Source organism: Humulus lupulus, chromosome 4 (assembly GCF_963169125.1).
Source record: "Humulus lupulus chromosome 4, drHumLupu1.1, whole genome shotgun sequence".
In the NCBI taxonomy this organism is placed as follows: Eukaryota; Viridiplantae; Streptophyta; class Magnoliopsida; order Rosales; family Cannabaceae; genus Humulus; species Humulus lupulus.
In genome coordinates this window covers 201,384,176-201,398,271 of record NC_084796.1, presented here as the reverse complement: position 1 = coordinate 201,398,271, position 14,096 = coordinate 201,384,176, and positions in this window count along the sequence as shown.

The window sequence follows — 14,096 nt, the reverse complement described above, 5'->3', positions numbered from 1 at the left end:
AACCCCACACTGTTGCTGGACTTCCAGCGAGTGGGTAAGTATTTCCCTGGACCTTTCTTTTATCCATCTTTTCTACTCATCTCTTATCATATCTTCTGGGTGGCAGGGCCCTTCGCTCAAACTCCCCTTACCGAGTTTATTCTGAAAAGGAGGAGATTTTATTCTAAGTTGACCGCGGAGGATCTGGACGTAGGGGCCTACGTCATGGATGACAATCTCCGACTGGTTGGGATGCTCGCGGCCATCCAGACCATTGTTATCCTGAACCTTCGGGGCATCCCCTGTGAGAAGAACGTCGACGTCCGGGAACAGTTGGCCTTGGACCACATTGCCACGGTGGTAAGAGCGGCGCGGGCCGACGCGGCCCAGCGCAAGAAGGGCCAGGCCCCGGCGGAAGCGGCCACCTCAGAAGAGCTGGAGGAGCTCTTCGAAGATGCTCTACCAAACGCCGGGACTCCCGGGGCTAGCGTATCGGGGCCAGGTAACTCCCCTTTCATCTTAACGTATGCTCCCCGAGTCGGGGACTTAGCTAGGGACAGGCTAGTACCCCCGGGCCCCGCGTTTGGGGCCGATGGGGAGATAAGGCCTTCAATTCCCGTCCCTGTAGGCTCAGAGGTCCTCATGTTCTTATCCGAGTTCCTCCAGTACGGGGGCTTCTTGAACCCAGACGACATAGGGGATCGGGTCCACTCATTTGCTTCAAGGGAATTGGTCTCGCCCGGGGCCTAGACGAGGGTTCGTCCCAGGTCATTTCTAACTTTGATTCGGGTGTTTTCCTGTTTGGTTTATCGTCCTAACTCCTTGTTCTGTACTTTTGCAAAGGACTCTGACATGTCAAACCCGGCCAGGGAAATGAGGCGGCTCATCAAGGAGAGGGCGGCAAAGAAGGCGGCCAGGAAGAGAAACGAGGTGACGGGCCCGGAGCCCCTCCTTACCGGGAAACTATCCGGGACGGAACTCCGTCCAAGTGAAGGAGCTCTGGCCGTGGTCCCCTTCCAGGTCGTGGAGCCTGCTGCAAACTTCGCCTCTGACCCGGCCCCCGTGATTGATTTGGAGGTGGGCGCGGCTGTCAGCCGAAGCTCCGGGAAGAGGGGCCCGGATGCTGACGCCAGAGAAGGCAACACCGGGAAGAGGCCCCGGACGATGCGGGCCGGCTCGACTGAAGAGTCACATGGGGAGAGTCGGCTGACCGCGAAGGAAATCCCCGCGCCACTAGTTCTTCCCCTACGCCCGACTCTTCTCGAGGAGGGGGAGTCAGCCCTGCGGGATGAGCAGTCCCGGCTTATCAACCGGACCTGGGAAAACAGTGGGTCCTGGAGGGACGAAACTTACAAGGCCCTGACGATCCGTCGTTAGGTTGAATTCTCAGATCGTCCTACCGAGTTCAGCGCTCCTCAGCCGATCGTGGACCGGCTAGTCGCCGAAGCGGGCTTCCACCCTAAACTCGGCCAGGACACGACCCCCCTAGCGGCTGACCTGCTGGACCAGGTTGGAAGCACCATGTCCAACCTTCAGCTCAAGAGGTACGCCACGATAGCCTCTGCTGTTCCAACGGAGTGCCGATCTGGTGGCCGAGCTCGCCATAAAGATGGAGACGGCCAAGCTGGAGTTGGAGGCGGCCGTGAATCAGAGGGAGGCCGCCAAAGAGGCTCTTGGCCGGGAGACGGCCCGTGTCCAGGCAGAGTTGGCCCGTGTAAAGGCAGAGCGCGAGGAGCTCGGCCGAGCCAAGGCCGGGTTGGAAGAGGAGTTATCCCAGAAGACAAAGGAGGTCGACGAGTGGGCGACGCTCTTGGAGACGGCCGTGGTTCAGTCCGCCCTGGATAAGGAGGAGATCCAGGCCTTGAAAACCCGTTTCTGCGAGCTGGGCGATTCTTTGCTCCAGGAGAAGGCGGCGCATGAAACGACCCGTCGAGAAAAGAAGGAGGCCGAGGGCCTACTAGATGTCACCTTTCACGAGGCCATCTACATGGCCTGGTGCAAGGACAAGAGTATGAATCTCCTTGTCTTCCCCGATCCTGAGTCAAAGTGGGCTGAGTACGAGGCCAAGGAGAGGGAGGATGCAGACCTCCGGGCGGATGCGTTGTAGGCCCGGACCTCGGCCTTGTAGTTTTTATTAGTGTTTTTGGCTTATAATTAAATTTAAAACACTGCTACCTTCTCTGGTTTTTATGAAGGTTTCCTTTTGTTGTTCCAAGTATGAATTTCATTTTGTTGCCGTGATTAACTGATTGCAAGGGTTTAGTTCTGGTTCCAATGGCCTGGACTAGACCCAACAACTTAACTTTCCAAGTTTCTAATCCTGGCACCCAGTCCAGGGCCCTCGGGGCTTGGGTTTAGGCCCTGGCTTTGCCCTGGGATAAACCGGATGATTTTATATCCTGGACGTACTTTGTCCAGATCGGACGAGCCCTAAGCTCCGTCCTCTTTATTTTGCTCCCCCGGACATCACTCGTCCAGGGCGGGACATGCATTGGGTCTGGACCTCTGTCTTATACCCCGGACGTCGTTCGCTCGGGGTGGGACCAGATTTGGGTCGGTCCTCTCTATTTTATACCCCCGGACATCGTTCATCCGCGGCGGGATCGTCCTTGGCATGGTCCTCTTTTACACCCCTGGACGTCGTTCGTCCGGGGCTGGACCGGCCTTGGCACGGTCCTCTTTTACACCCCCGGACGTCATTCGTCCGGGGTGGGACCACCTTTAGGTCGGTCCTCTTTATTTTATACCCCCGGACATCGTTCGTCCGGGGCTGGACCGGTCTTGGGCACGGTCCTCTTTTATACCCCCGGACCTCGTTCGTCCGGGGTGGGATCGGCCTTGGGCTCGGTCCTTTGTTTTTACACCCCCAGACTTCATTCGTCCGGGGTGCGACCGCCTTTAGGTCGGTCCTCTTTATTTTATACCCCCGGACATCGTTCGTCCGGGACTGGACCGGCCTTGGCACAATCCTCTTCTATACCCCCGGACGTCGTTTGTCCGGGGCGGGACCGGCCTTGGGCACGGTCCTCTTTTATAACCCCGGACGTCGTTCGTCCGGGGCTGGACCGGCCTTGACACGGTCCTCTTTTATACCCCCGGACATCATTTGTCCAGGGCTGGACCGGCCTTGGCACGGTCCTCTTTTGTACCCCCGGACATCGTTCGTCCGGGGTGGGACTGTCCTTGGGCTCGGTCCTTTGTTTTTACAACCCCGGACATCGTTCGTCCGGGGTGGGACCGCCTTTAGGTCGGTCCTCTTTATTTATACCCCCGGACATCGTTCGTCCGGGGCTGGACCGGCCTTGGCTCGGTCCTCTTTTATACCCCCGGACATCGTTCGTCCAGGGCTGGACCGGCCTTGGGCACGGTCCTCTTTTATACCCCCGGACATCGTTCGTCCGGGGCTGGACCGGCCTTGGGGTTTGCGTATCCCGGACTGTGGTCTGCGTTGGGACTAGCCTAAGCTTGCGCCCTGCCAGGTGTTTGCTTATACCTGGGATGATACCCCCGCAAGTGAGCGGAGACAGGTTTGGGGTCACTTGAGAAAGATTAGCACAGTTTTGACAATAACCCTTTATGACGTTTTGCACACGTCATTTCCATTGTTTGAAAGAAATTTTCCCTGAGGCGTACATTGTTTACAACGAAAATATTAAACTGGGAAAGGCTCCCTGACTATTGATAGTATTTACGGAGATGCTCCGCATTCCAGGGTCGCGGGACCTCCGAACCATCGAGCCGCTTTAAACGGTACGTTCCGGGGCACACCTCGTGCTGGATCTCATACGGCCCCTCCCAATTTGGGCCTAGAACCCCCACTCCCGGATCTTGAGTGGAAGGGAAGACTCTCCGCAAGACCAAGTCGCCGGTTTCAAACTTACGACTCCTGACTTTGGAGTTGAAGTGCCGTGCGATCTTTCCTTGGTACATCTTCAGCTGCACCTGCGACTCTTCCCGGATCTCTTCGATGAGATCTAGTGATTCTTGGAGTAAGGCGTGGTTCTGGGCGGGCTCATACGTGTCACGTCGGTGGGACGGGACGGTTGTTTCGATCGCGATGATGGCTTCGCATCCATAGACCATAGAGTAGGGGGTGTGGCCGGTTGACGTCCGCTCGGTTGTCCGGTAAGCCCATAGTACGCGGGGGAGTTCCTCGGGCCATTTGCCCTTACAGGCCTGGAGCTTTTTCTTCAGTGTCCCCTTTAGGATTTTGTTCACGGCTTCTGTCTGCCCGTTTGCCGGAGGTCTGGAAACCGCGGAGAAGATCTTCACTATACCGTGCCTTTCGCAAAAATCCGTGAAGTGGGCGCTGTCGAACTGCTTCCCATTGTCGGACACGATTTTTTAGGGGAGGCCATATCGACACACTATGTTGTTGATGAAGAAATCTAAGGCCTTTTTGGAAGTGATTGTGTTCATGGGCTCTGCCTCAACCCATTTTGTGTAATAGTCCATAGCCACAATGGCGTACTTTACCCCCCCTTTCCCGGTCGGGAGGGATCCAACAAGATCGATCCCCCACACTGCGAAGGGCTACTCATCAAGGTTATCTCTGTCGGGGGGGCTCGTGGGACCTTCGCGTACCTCTGGCACTGTTTGCACTTGCGGACGTAGTTTATACAGTCTTTCTTCATGGTTGGCTAGAAGTATCCTTGGCGCATGATCTTTTTGGACAGACTGGGCCCGACAATGTGATCTCCGCAAAAACCTTCATGCACCTCATGCATGATGGCGCCCAGCTCGGTCCCGGACACGCACCTCATGTAAGGCATGGACAAACCCCGGTGATAAAGCTTTCCATCCATCATGAGGTAGCGATGGACTTGATATTGGAGTTTCCTGGCAACGGCCCGGTCAGTTGGAACTTCCCCGGCAGACAGATAGCGGATCAGCGGTCCCATCCAGGAAGTAGAGTGGTCAACGGCGTGGACGGCGGGGTCCCTGATGCTCGGGACGGGGAGATGGTTGACGGGGACCAGTCCGGCTAGCTCTGATTCGGTGTCGGTGGCCAGCTTGGCCAGTGTATCCGCGAAGACATTTTGCTCCCGGGGGATCTAGCGGATGGAATGTGCTGTGAATGCCTGTAGCAGTTCCCTTGTTTGAGTTACGTACGCCGCCATTCTTTCTCCTTTGGTCTGATACTCCCCTTAGATTTGTCTGACGACTAGCTGGGAATCGCTATAAATTTCTAGGCTCGCTGCCCCTACCTCCCGGGCCAAGCGCAGGCCAACTAGGACAGCTTCATGCTCCGCCTCGTTGTTCGATGCTTTGAACTGGAAGCGGAGGGCATTCTGCAGCTGGTGCCCCTGTGGTGACACCAAGATGATCCCAGCTCCGACCCCATTCTCGTTCGAGGCTTCGTCCACGAAGATTTTCCACAAGGGCGCCGCGGGGGCTTCAGGAATACTGTCTTCCGGAGAAATCCTGGAACATTCGACGATGAAGTCGACCAGGGCCTGTCCCTTGATGGACACCCTGGGCACGTAAGATATATTGAACTGGCTTAGCTCCATGGCCCACTTCAGGAGCCTTCCCAATGACTCGGGCTTCTATAATACCTGCCACAGGGGATGGTTGGTTAAGACCTTTATGGCGTGGGCCTGAAAGTAAGGTCGAAGCTTTCTGGACGCCATCAGCAGGCAGAAAGTCAGCTTTTCGATCAACGGGTATCGAGATTCAGCGTCGAGCAACCGCTTGCTTTCGTAGTATATCGGGAGTTGTGTCCTTTCTTCCTCTCGTACCAACGCGGCGCTGATCGCGTGCTCGGTCATGGCCAGGTATAGATACAGGGACTCCCCCTCCACCGGTTTTGCCAGGATCGGTGCTTTGGCCAGGTGTTCTTTCAGCTTCCGGAAGGCCTCTTCGCATTCGGGTGACCACTCGAAACACTGGCTTCCCCGAAGGCCGTTGAAGAACGGGACGCACTTGTCCGTGGCTTTAGAAACGAAACGGCTCAGGGCGGCTACTCGCCCCGTCAGGCTTTGCACGTCCTTGTGCTTCTGGGGAGAGGCCATGTCGATCAATGCCTTAATCTTATCCAGATTGTCCTTTATTCCACGAAAACTTACTATGAAACCCAGGAACTTCCCGGAGGCCACATCGAAAGTGCACTTTTTAGAATTCAGTTTCATCCCGTACTTCCGGATAACCGCGAAAGCCTCCGCCAAGTCGTCCGAATGGCTCCGGGATGTTTTAGACTTGACCAGCATATCATCGATGTATACCTCCATGTTTCGTCCTAACTGGGTCCGAAACATCCGATTGACGAGTCTTTGGTACGTTGCCCCGACATTCTTGAGCCCGAAAGACATGACTATGTAGCAATAGATTCCCTTGTCGATTTGGAAACTAGTGTGTTCCTGATCAGCCATGTGCATAGAGATCTGATTGTAGCCGGAGTAAGCATCCATGAAGCTCAAGATCTCGTACCCGAACGTGGCATCCACCATTTGGTCGATCCGGGGGAGCGGGAAACAGTCTTTTGGACAGGCTTTGTTGAGGTCCGTGAAGCCAATGCACGTTCTCCAGGTCCCGTTCGGCTTTGGTACCAGGACGGGGTTGGCCAGCCACACGGGGTACACAGCCTCGCGTATGAAGTTGATAGAAGACAACTTCTCAACCTCCAGTTTAAGGGCCTCGGCCCTTTCCGTCCACAAAGGCCTGTGTTTTTGGCGGACCGGGGTTGCGTTTGGGTCAAAACTCAACGCGTGGAAAATGATATTGTAGTCTATCCCGGTCATGTCGGAGTGGGACCAGGCTAGAAGGTTCTGGTTTCCCTTGACTTGGGCGATGATGGTGGCCCCAATGTCTGCCGGCAGGCTTTTTCCGACTTGTATGACCCGGGTTGGATCGGTTTCACTAATGCACACCTCTTCTATTTCGTCAATTGGCTCCAGGGCACGATCGTCCCCTATCCGCGGATCCAGGTCGTCCTCTTCCCGGACCATCCTCTCAGCGGGCGGGAGGAGAACTGGTTCGACGGGCTCCTCCCGGACCATGTATATGGGTCGGGCGGAGACATGGTAGCACTTTCGGGCACTCTTTTGGTCTCCCCGGACGGTCCTTACCCCTCCGTTGTCGCATGGGAACTTCATGCAAAGATGGCGGATGGAGGCGACGGCCCCGAACTTGACCAGTGCGGGTCGGCCGAAGATGACGTTGTAAGCGGTGGGGCAGTCCACCATGACAAAGGTGCAGAACTTGAACTAGTGCTGCAATTCACCCCCCAGCGTAACCGGCAGCTGGATCTTTCCCATGGGGAGAAGCGCATCTCCGTTGAAGCCGTAAATTTGGGTCGGCCAGGATGCCAGATCCGCTTCCGTCAGGCCAATGGTGGTGAAGGCGGGTTTGAAGAACAAGTTGACGGAACTTCCGTCATCCACCAGCACGCGGGACACCAATTTGTTGGCGATTTGAGCGTCTATGACCAGCGGGTCATGGTGCGGAAAGTGGACGTTGCGGGCGTCGTCCTTCGTGAAGGTGATGGGGAGGTTTATCAATTTAAAGCGTTGAGCCGGAGCCTGGACAAGGGCGTAAACTTCCTGGTCGTGGTCCAGCTCGCTCAGATAGCGCTTTTGGTCATTCCTTGAAGGCCCTCCTAGGTGAGGTCCGCTCGAGATGGTTGCCATATGTCCGTCAACTCGAGGGGGTGCTGCCCCGGAGGGATAAGGCATTCCGGGGCCGGGAACTTGCGCGGTGAGGGCCCCCTGAGGGGATTGCGCTGGAGGTCCTTGCGCATACCCTCCCTGGGGGGGGTATGCCCGAGTCGTTCCCGGGGCCGTGGGTTGCCCAGGGCTTGCTGACACGCCCGGGACTCCCATGGGCATCCTTACCCACTGGTGGAAGTGCCCCAGCTTGATGAGATTTTCTATCTCATCTTTGAGCTGCCGACACTCATCGGTGGTGTGGCCCAAGTCCTTGTGATAGGCGCACCTTTTGCTGGTGTCTCTCGGATTCCTTCCCCCCTTAAACATGGGGCCAGGCTTGCGGTAATGGACCGCCCTCTCTGTCGCCAGATAGATGTTTTCCCTGGTGTCCACAAAGTTGGTGTATTCTGAATATTGGGGCTCGTAGCCCCCCTTCCCCTTCTTGGCCGGCTCAGGCCGGTTCTGGCCTTTGCCTGATCGCTTCCCCCGGGAGGGATTCACGCTAGCCTCAGTCACTCCCGTTTGTGACTGCTGGGCCACGACGCAGGCCATGCTGTGTCCTGCTGGCACGACGCCATAACCGGAGAAGTGGGTTGAGTGGGCTAGGGCGTACCCCGAGGTGGCAGGGCCGTATACCGTAGGGGTGTAACTGATTCCGGGTGTGGCGGCCGGTCCTGGGGCAATGGGGGGCGTGGCGTAGGACTGTGCTGGGAACTGTCCCGTATATCCCGAAATCGTCTGAGAGATGGGATGAGGAGCTAGGGGCCACTCGAAGGCCTGGATCTGGGCTTCCTCCCAGTTGATGAATCCTTGGGCCCTCTTGATGAATTCTTCCAAGGTGGCGGCCTTGCTGCGCTGCATGTCATCCCAAAGGGGGTACCCGGCCCGGATCCCGGATTGCAGTGCCACCAGGCACTGTCTGTCATCGACTTTCGTCTTGGAGGCTTCTTCAGTAAAGCGCTGGATGTAGGCTCTCAATGTCTCCGCGGGGAGTTGCTTAATATTGGCGAGAGCGCTGATTTGCATATCCATCCTCATGGCGGCCACAAACTGCTTTCGAAACGCTGACTACAGCCCGGACCAGGTTTAAGCCTCTTCCACCACTCTTCGGCGGGACAGGCCAAAGTGATCGAGAAGCAGAGGCATTTGCCGTCGTCGCTGACATGGGCCACTGTCATGAGTCGGTTGTACCGGGACAGATGGTCCCTAGGGTCGGTGTTTCCAGTATAGGCAGTGAGACTTGGCATCTTGAACCCCTTGGGGAGTACGGCGTCCAGGATGTGCCTTGCGGAGGGCTCTTTATCCTCTTCGTCAGAGTTGGTGTCTGCGCTTTCTTGCTTGCGGACCAGGCGATCTGTGACCTTTTCCAATGCGGCCATCTGCTCCATGAGCTGCCTGGTCGTGCCATCCTCCAGGGGGATTCTCTCGTTCCTCTTGTCGTTGATGTTGTTCCTGAGGTCGCCGTCTCGAGGGAGGATTTTTTCCTTGCGGGCCCGCTCCTTCCGGGCGTTCGGTCCATCGCGTAAATCTATCCCGGAAGTGTCGTCCCCTGAACTGAGGGCGTGACATTCCTCGCAGCGAGGCCGTTCTCGACGGTTCTTGTTAACCGAGGCACTTGGGTGCAAAGACCTTTCCTGCTTGTCTCGCCCTGGGGCGTGTCGGGGCGGTGTATTCCGCGGCCGCGTCCCCTACAGATCGATCGGGTGGCCTTGTCCTGGGACGGGGCACACCTTTTCTTTCCTAGGTATCGGCCGGGAACGGGCCCCGACTTTTGCGACGGGAGTGGTCTTCTCCCGGGTCTTCCGTCGCTCCCTGTCCGGGCATTCTGGAGCTGGCTCAGGAAAAGGCTCCGGGGGAGGGACAGGGCTGGCACCTCTGGGAACCCCGGCTTGCTCTCGTGGGGCATGTTTCTGTGTTTCAGGAAGTGGGCCAGTTGCAGGGTTGACTGTCGGACCCTGCGTGGCCAAGAGTGCCTGCAGGGCTTGGAGAGACTCTTGCATCCGTCGATGTGCCTCCGCTTGCTCAGCGATCCTGGCTTCCTGATCTAGGACTTGTTGCCTTAGTCTGGTCACCTCCAAGTCTTGCTGATCGTCGTGAGGGGTATTGGGATCCACAGCTTCGTCGTGGTACTCCCCCTCATTTTCCTCTTCGTAATACTCCTCCTCGTTTTCCTCTTCGTATTTTGTCCCTCCTTCGTAGTCTTGTGACTCATCTTGGTGAGATGTTTGAGGAGGCACGTTCTCAGGAAGATCCTGAGGGACAGGCTGCGAAGGCAGCGGATCTCCGTTGCCCTGCTCTGGATTGGTAGGGTCGAAGGTGGTGTGTCGTGTGTTCACCATCGTAGTAAAGGCGTGACGTTAGCACTAGCTTCCTTCAGCTCTCAATAAAAGCACCAAACTGTTAACCGAGATTTTTGGCAATTCTATTAATAACTAATATTTACTAGTAAGTATAATGAAAGCAGAAGATTAACACGGGGTTTTTACGTGGTTGGGGCATTAATTAGCCTTAGTCCACGAGTCTATCTTATTAGAGCTTGAAGAACCTTTTACAATGGAGTTTTCCCTCTATGTTTTGACAGAATTCCTGTCTTTTTTGGTGGAAGGAGAGACCTCTTTCACAGTGTTCTGTAGCTTATATTTATAGGCTTGTCGGAACACCGGGTCTGGGCCGGGTCCGACCCAGGCGCATCGGAGAAATGGATATATGTGGCCTTCCTAGTGGAGGCCCAATACAAAAGGTACAAAATACATGAATTCCAAACCAGCTAAGGCCCAACAGGTTTACCTTAGAGATACGTCTCGCCCGACAAAACGATGCTTTTGGTCTGATCACTTCGAGTCACGAGGACGATTCAGGAGACAAGACTAGTTAGAGTACTTGGCTGCGAAGACCTGACACTTTGGCATGCAATCCCGATGTGGCCTTTTCTGCAGGTGAAAAGTGGGGACAACGCCCACGTGGAGTGTGGCGGCTTCAGGGTCCTGGACGCTTGGCCCCTTCAACCGGGGGTGAGGTGATCCGGGTCCGTTTACCTTTGTCCCGCTTCGTTTACCACAGGCCCGGACCGTATCAGGGTCTGGGATTGGGACGCGTAGGCCGCGGTGGTCCGAACGCTCTGGACACCGCCCGGACTATTTTCGCGGAGGACGGAACCGGAGGGACATTCCGAACCACTCCAACGGGCCCGGACATGAATCCCCGGTCCATGTCCTTCCCCTTGGACACTCTCCATACCAAGAGGCCTTGGGCCGGGCCCGCGTGCCTACATGGCCCCTGATAATGGGCCTGGCTGAAGACCCCGAGCCCATGCAGGAAATGGGGATAACACATCCATAATTAATTTTGTCAATTTTATCAAATATGTCAATAAAGGGTTTTACAATCTCCCCCTTTGGCTATTTGATAGAAAAAATTAATTCAAAAACCCGCAACACAAATGTTAGTTACAAGTAAAGAGAAAAAACTCCCCCTGCAAACATGCATTAACTTATAACAAACATATAAGGAAACTAAGACTTAACTCCCCCTCAAAATAAAAAGGTCCAGAGTTAAACAAAGCAACAAATAAAGCAAGTTTTTGGAGGTATCTACTCTCCCCCTTACTGTCTATCAAAGAAGCCAAAGAAACATAATGCAAAAATAAAGACAATAAGCCTAAGACAAAAGAAAGTATCATTGTTCTTAGGACAAAAAACATAAAAACAAGGAAAACTAAACTGTTGGATCCTTGGACAAGGCTTGAACAACATCCAAAACATAACTTTGTAGTCCTTCAACTATCATCACTTGAGCAGCCAACGAATCAAGAGAGGCTCGAACAGCAGCTAGTTCTGCAGCAAGAGTTCCTGAATCTGTGGGAACAGATGAAGATTCAAGAGGAATGTCATTCGAAGAAAATTTTAGGGATTGAGGCTTGGCTTTCTTGGATGATGGAGCATCAGTAGCTTCAGAAGTTGGAGCAGATGCTTTGTAGGAAGCAACAGTAATGGGAGCCACCAAATCTTCTTGATCTTGCTTGAGATCTTTTTTCTGCATACTCAACACTTTATAAATAACTTTAGGAAAAGGAAGATTCAAGTTTCTCTTATTACCTTTTCGAAAGCCAATGATTTGATCATAGATAAACATAGCCAAGTCTATACCAATTCCGGTTCCCACTTTGTACAAAAAGGAAGCCATGTCAAATGAGATAGTTGCAGTGTGAGAAGTTGGTTTCCAATTCGTTGTGGCAAACTTATGGAGAACAGCATAAGTGTAGGTGAGATTGGTGACCGATATGACTGTATTAGGAGGCCATGCCATTTTTTGCCCTACTAATTCAGTGATGACCTCATCCTTGTCAAGAGAGCAAAATCATCATCATCCTCAACATCAAGAGGAAGATGCAAAGCCTGTGCAATATCTTGTGGAGAAAAAGAAAAACAACGGCCCCTAACATACACTTTACAATACAAAGGAGATTTAGGGTCAATAATTTCATTAGTAAGATTGGGATATAATTTCCTGACTATTCTATCCATAAAACTAGTAAATTTTACCAAAGAACTTGTCCATTTTCGATCTTGAAGCATTTTTAGCACACCATAAGGATGATGATCACTCAAGACATAATTTCTCTCAATAAGAAATTTCCTTTGAGCATAGAGAACCATATCACGAGCATTGTCATTATAACAAAAAATAGAAGAATGAGGTTTGAAATTAACACCTGAGAGTCTTGGAGATAGTGTAGAATCAGAAATAGGTCTCTTGCCTTTAGCATTGGATGACAATGGAGTTGCTACTGGCTATGTGTCAGATTCAGCTTCTTGTTCAGTAAGGACAACATCTTCTTGTTCCGGCTCATCAGACTCAGCCTCTGATTCAACATTTTCAGGAACAGATTCATCAGATAAGGATGTATCATGGGTTTCTTCAGACTCAGATTTCGCTTCCTCGGGTTCAGATTCAGAGGAAGATGGAGAAGAGGGATGAGCCTTCAATCATTTCTTGGCAGCAGTCAAGGGGGAAGAAGACGAGTCAAACCCCAATTTTCTTTTTTGAGCCACAGAGTTTTTCTTGGACTGGCTCGGCTTCATGGGTAGCTTGAGTAACCCAGTAGCAGCAGCTTTGGAAAAGGATGAAACAGATTTGGATTTTGCCCTAGCCGCCAGAGACGATTCAATCAGAAAAAGAGATTGGTTCTTGGCTCGAGAGGGCACCACCACTTCAGATGGTGGTGCGTCGTCGACAATATCAGTCGTTATATCTGGAAACACCATGGGGTGTTCAGTAGAGAGAGAGAGAGAGAGAGAGAGAACACCTTCTTGCGCACCTTGGATTTGGGAGTTTTCCCAACAGATGTCGCTGGTGCTGAAGCAAATGGAGGCGTTGTTGACATAGATGGAGGAGGCGACGGAGAGGACAACTTTTTGGATTGAGTAGTAGGGGTCTTCTTAGAGGAAGCTCCACGAGTTTTCACCATTGTTCCTTCTCTGAAAAGCAGCAAACACTTACAAAAACAATGAGAAAAAATAAGAAGAAGAAGAAACAACTTAGAGGGATTGTGGGTGAGGAGAAAGTGGGTAGGTGACAAGCTTTTTAAGTATAACAACTTTCCCATTTAAGACACACACGGCAAAAAGAAGTTTCCCCTTTATTTTTATTTTTTTATTAAAAAAATAAAATAAAATTAAAAGGAAAAAAACCTCTTACACACGATCAAAATAACAAACTTACCTTTTTTTATGAAAGGAAATAAAATAAATAGAGAATGCCAACACTAAAAAGGTAACCAAAGAACCCCACACAATCTTCCTATTTTTTTTAAATGCTAAAAAAGGCAACAAAGAAAAAAAACAAAATAAATGAAAAAAACAAAAAGAGACACATCATGGTATTCCAAAAAAGAGTAAGATGACAAAATAAATTTCTTGGAGACAAAGAATATATTAAATCACATAAAATAAATGCACACTTTCACAAAATTGCCACAAAGACTCAGCCCACCATTAATTTCCTTGCCAATCAAATATATATATATATATTTATAAAAATGCACAAAAATAAAACCCAACCAAAAATATCTGCTTTGATCAATGAGTGCCATCCTGAAAAGAAATAGAATCAAGCAACTGAAAAGAAGTGTTAGTGTATAACATGGATAAGAACACATGTGAAAATGAAAAATTAGAAAGAATATTCGAGAGAAATAATGCACAGCTCAGTCACAAACACATATTCTTAAGTGAATCAATCAACATGTATGAGTCTTACACACATATTTTTTATATATAAACTGTGTACAATTTTTCTTGCATAGTTTAAAGCATAAGTGTGTGACAGTGTATGCAAGGGAACATTGCCCAATGACAAATAAGTCTTTTTTGAAATTGTAAATGATTGTAACCCATGAAGACGCTATCACACTACACCAGTGGTAGCCCTTTTCTATGGTAGCATATCCTCTTTATAACTCCGAATTATAAA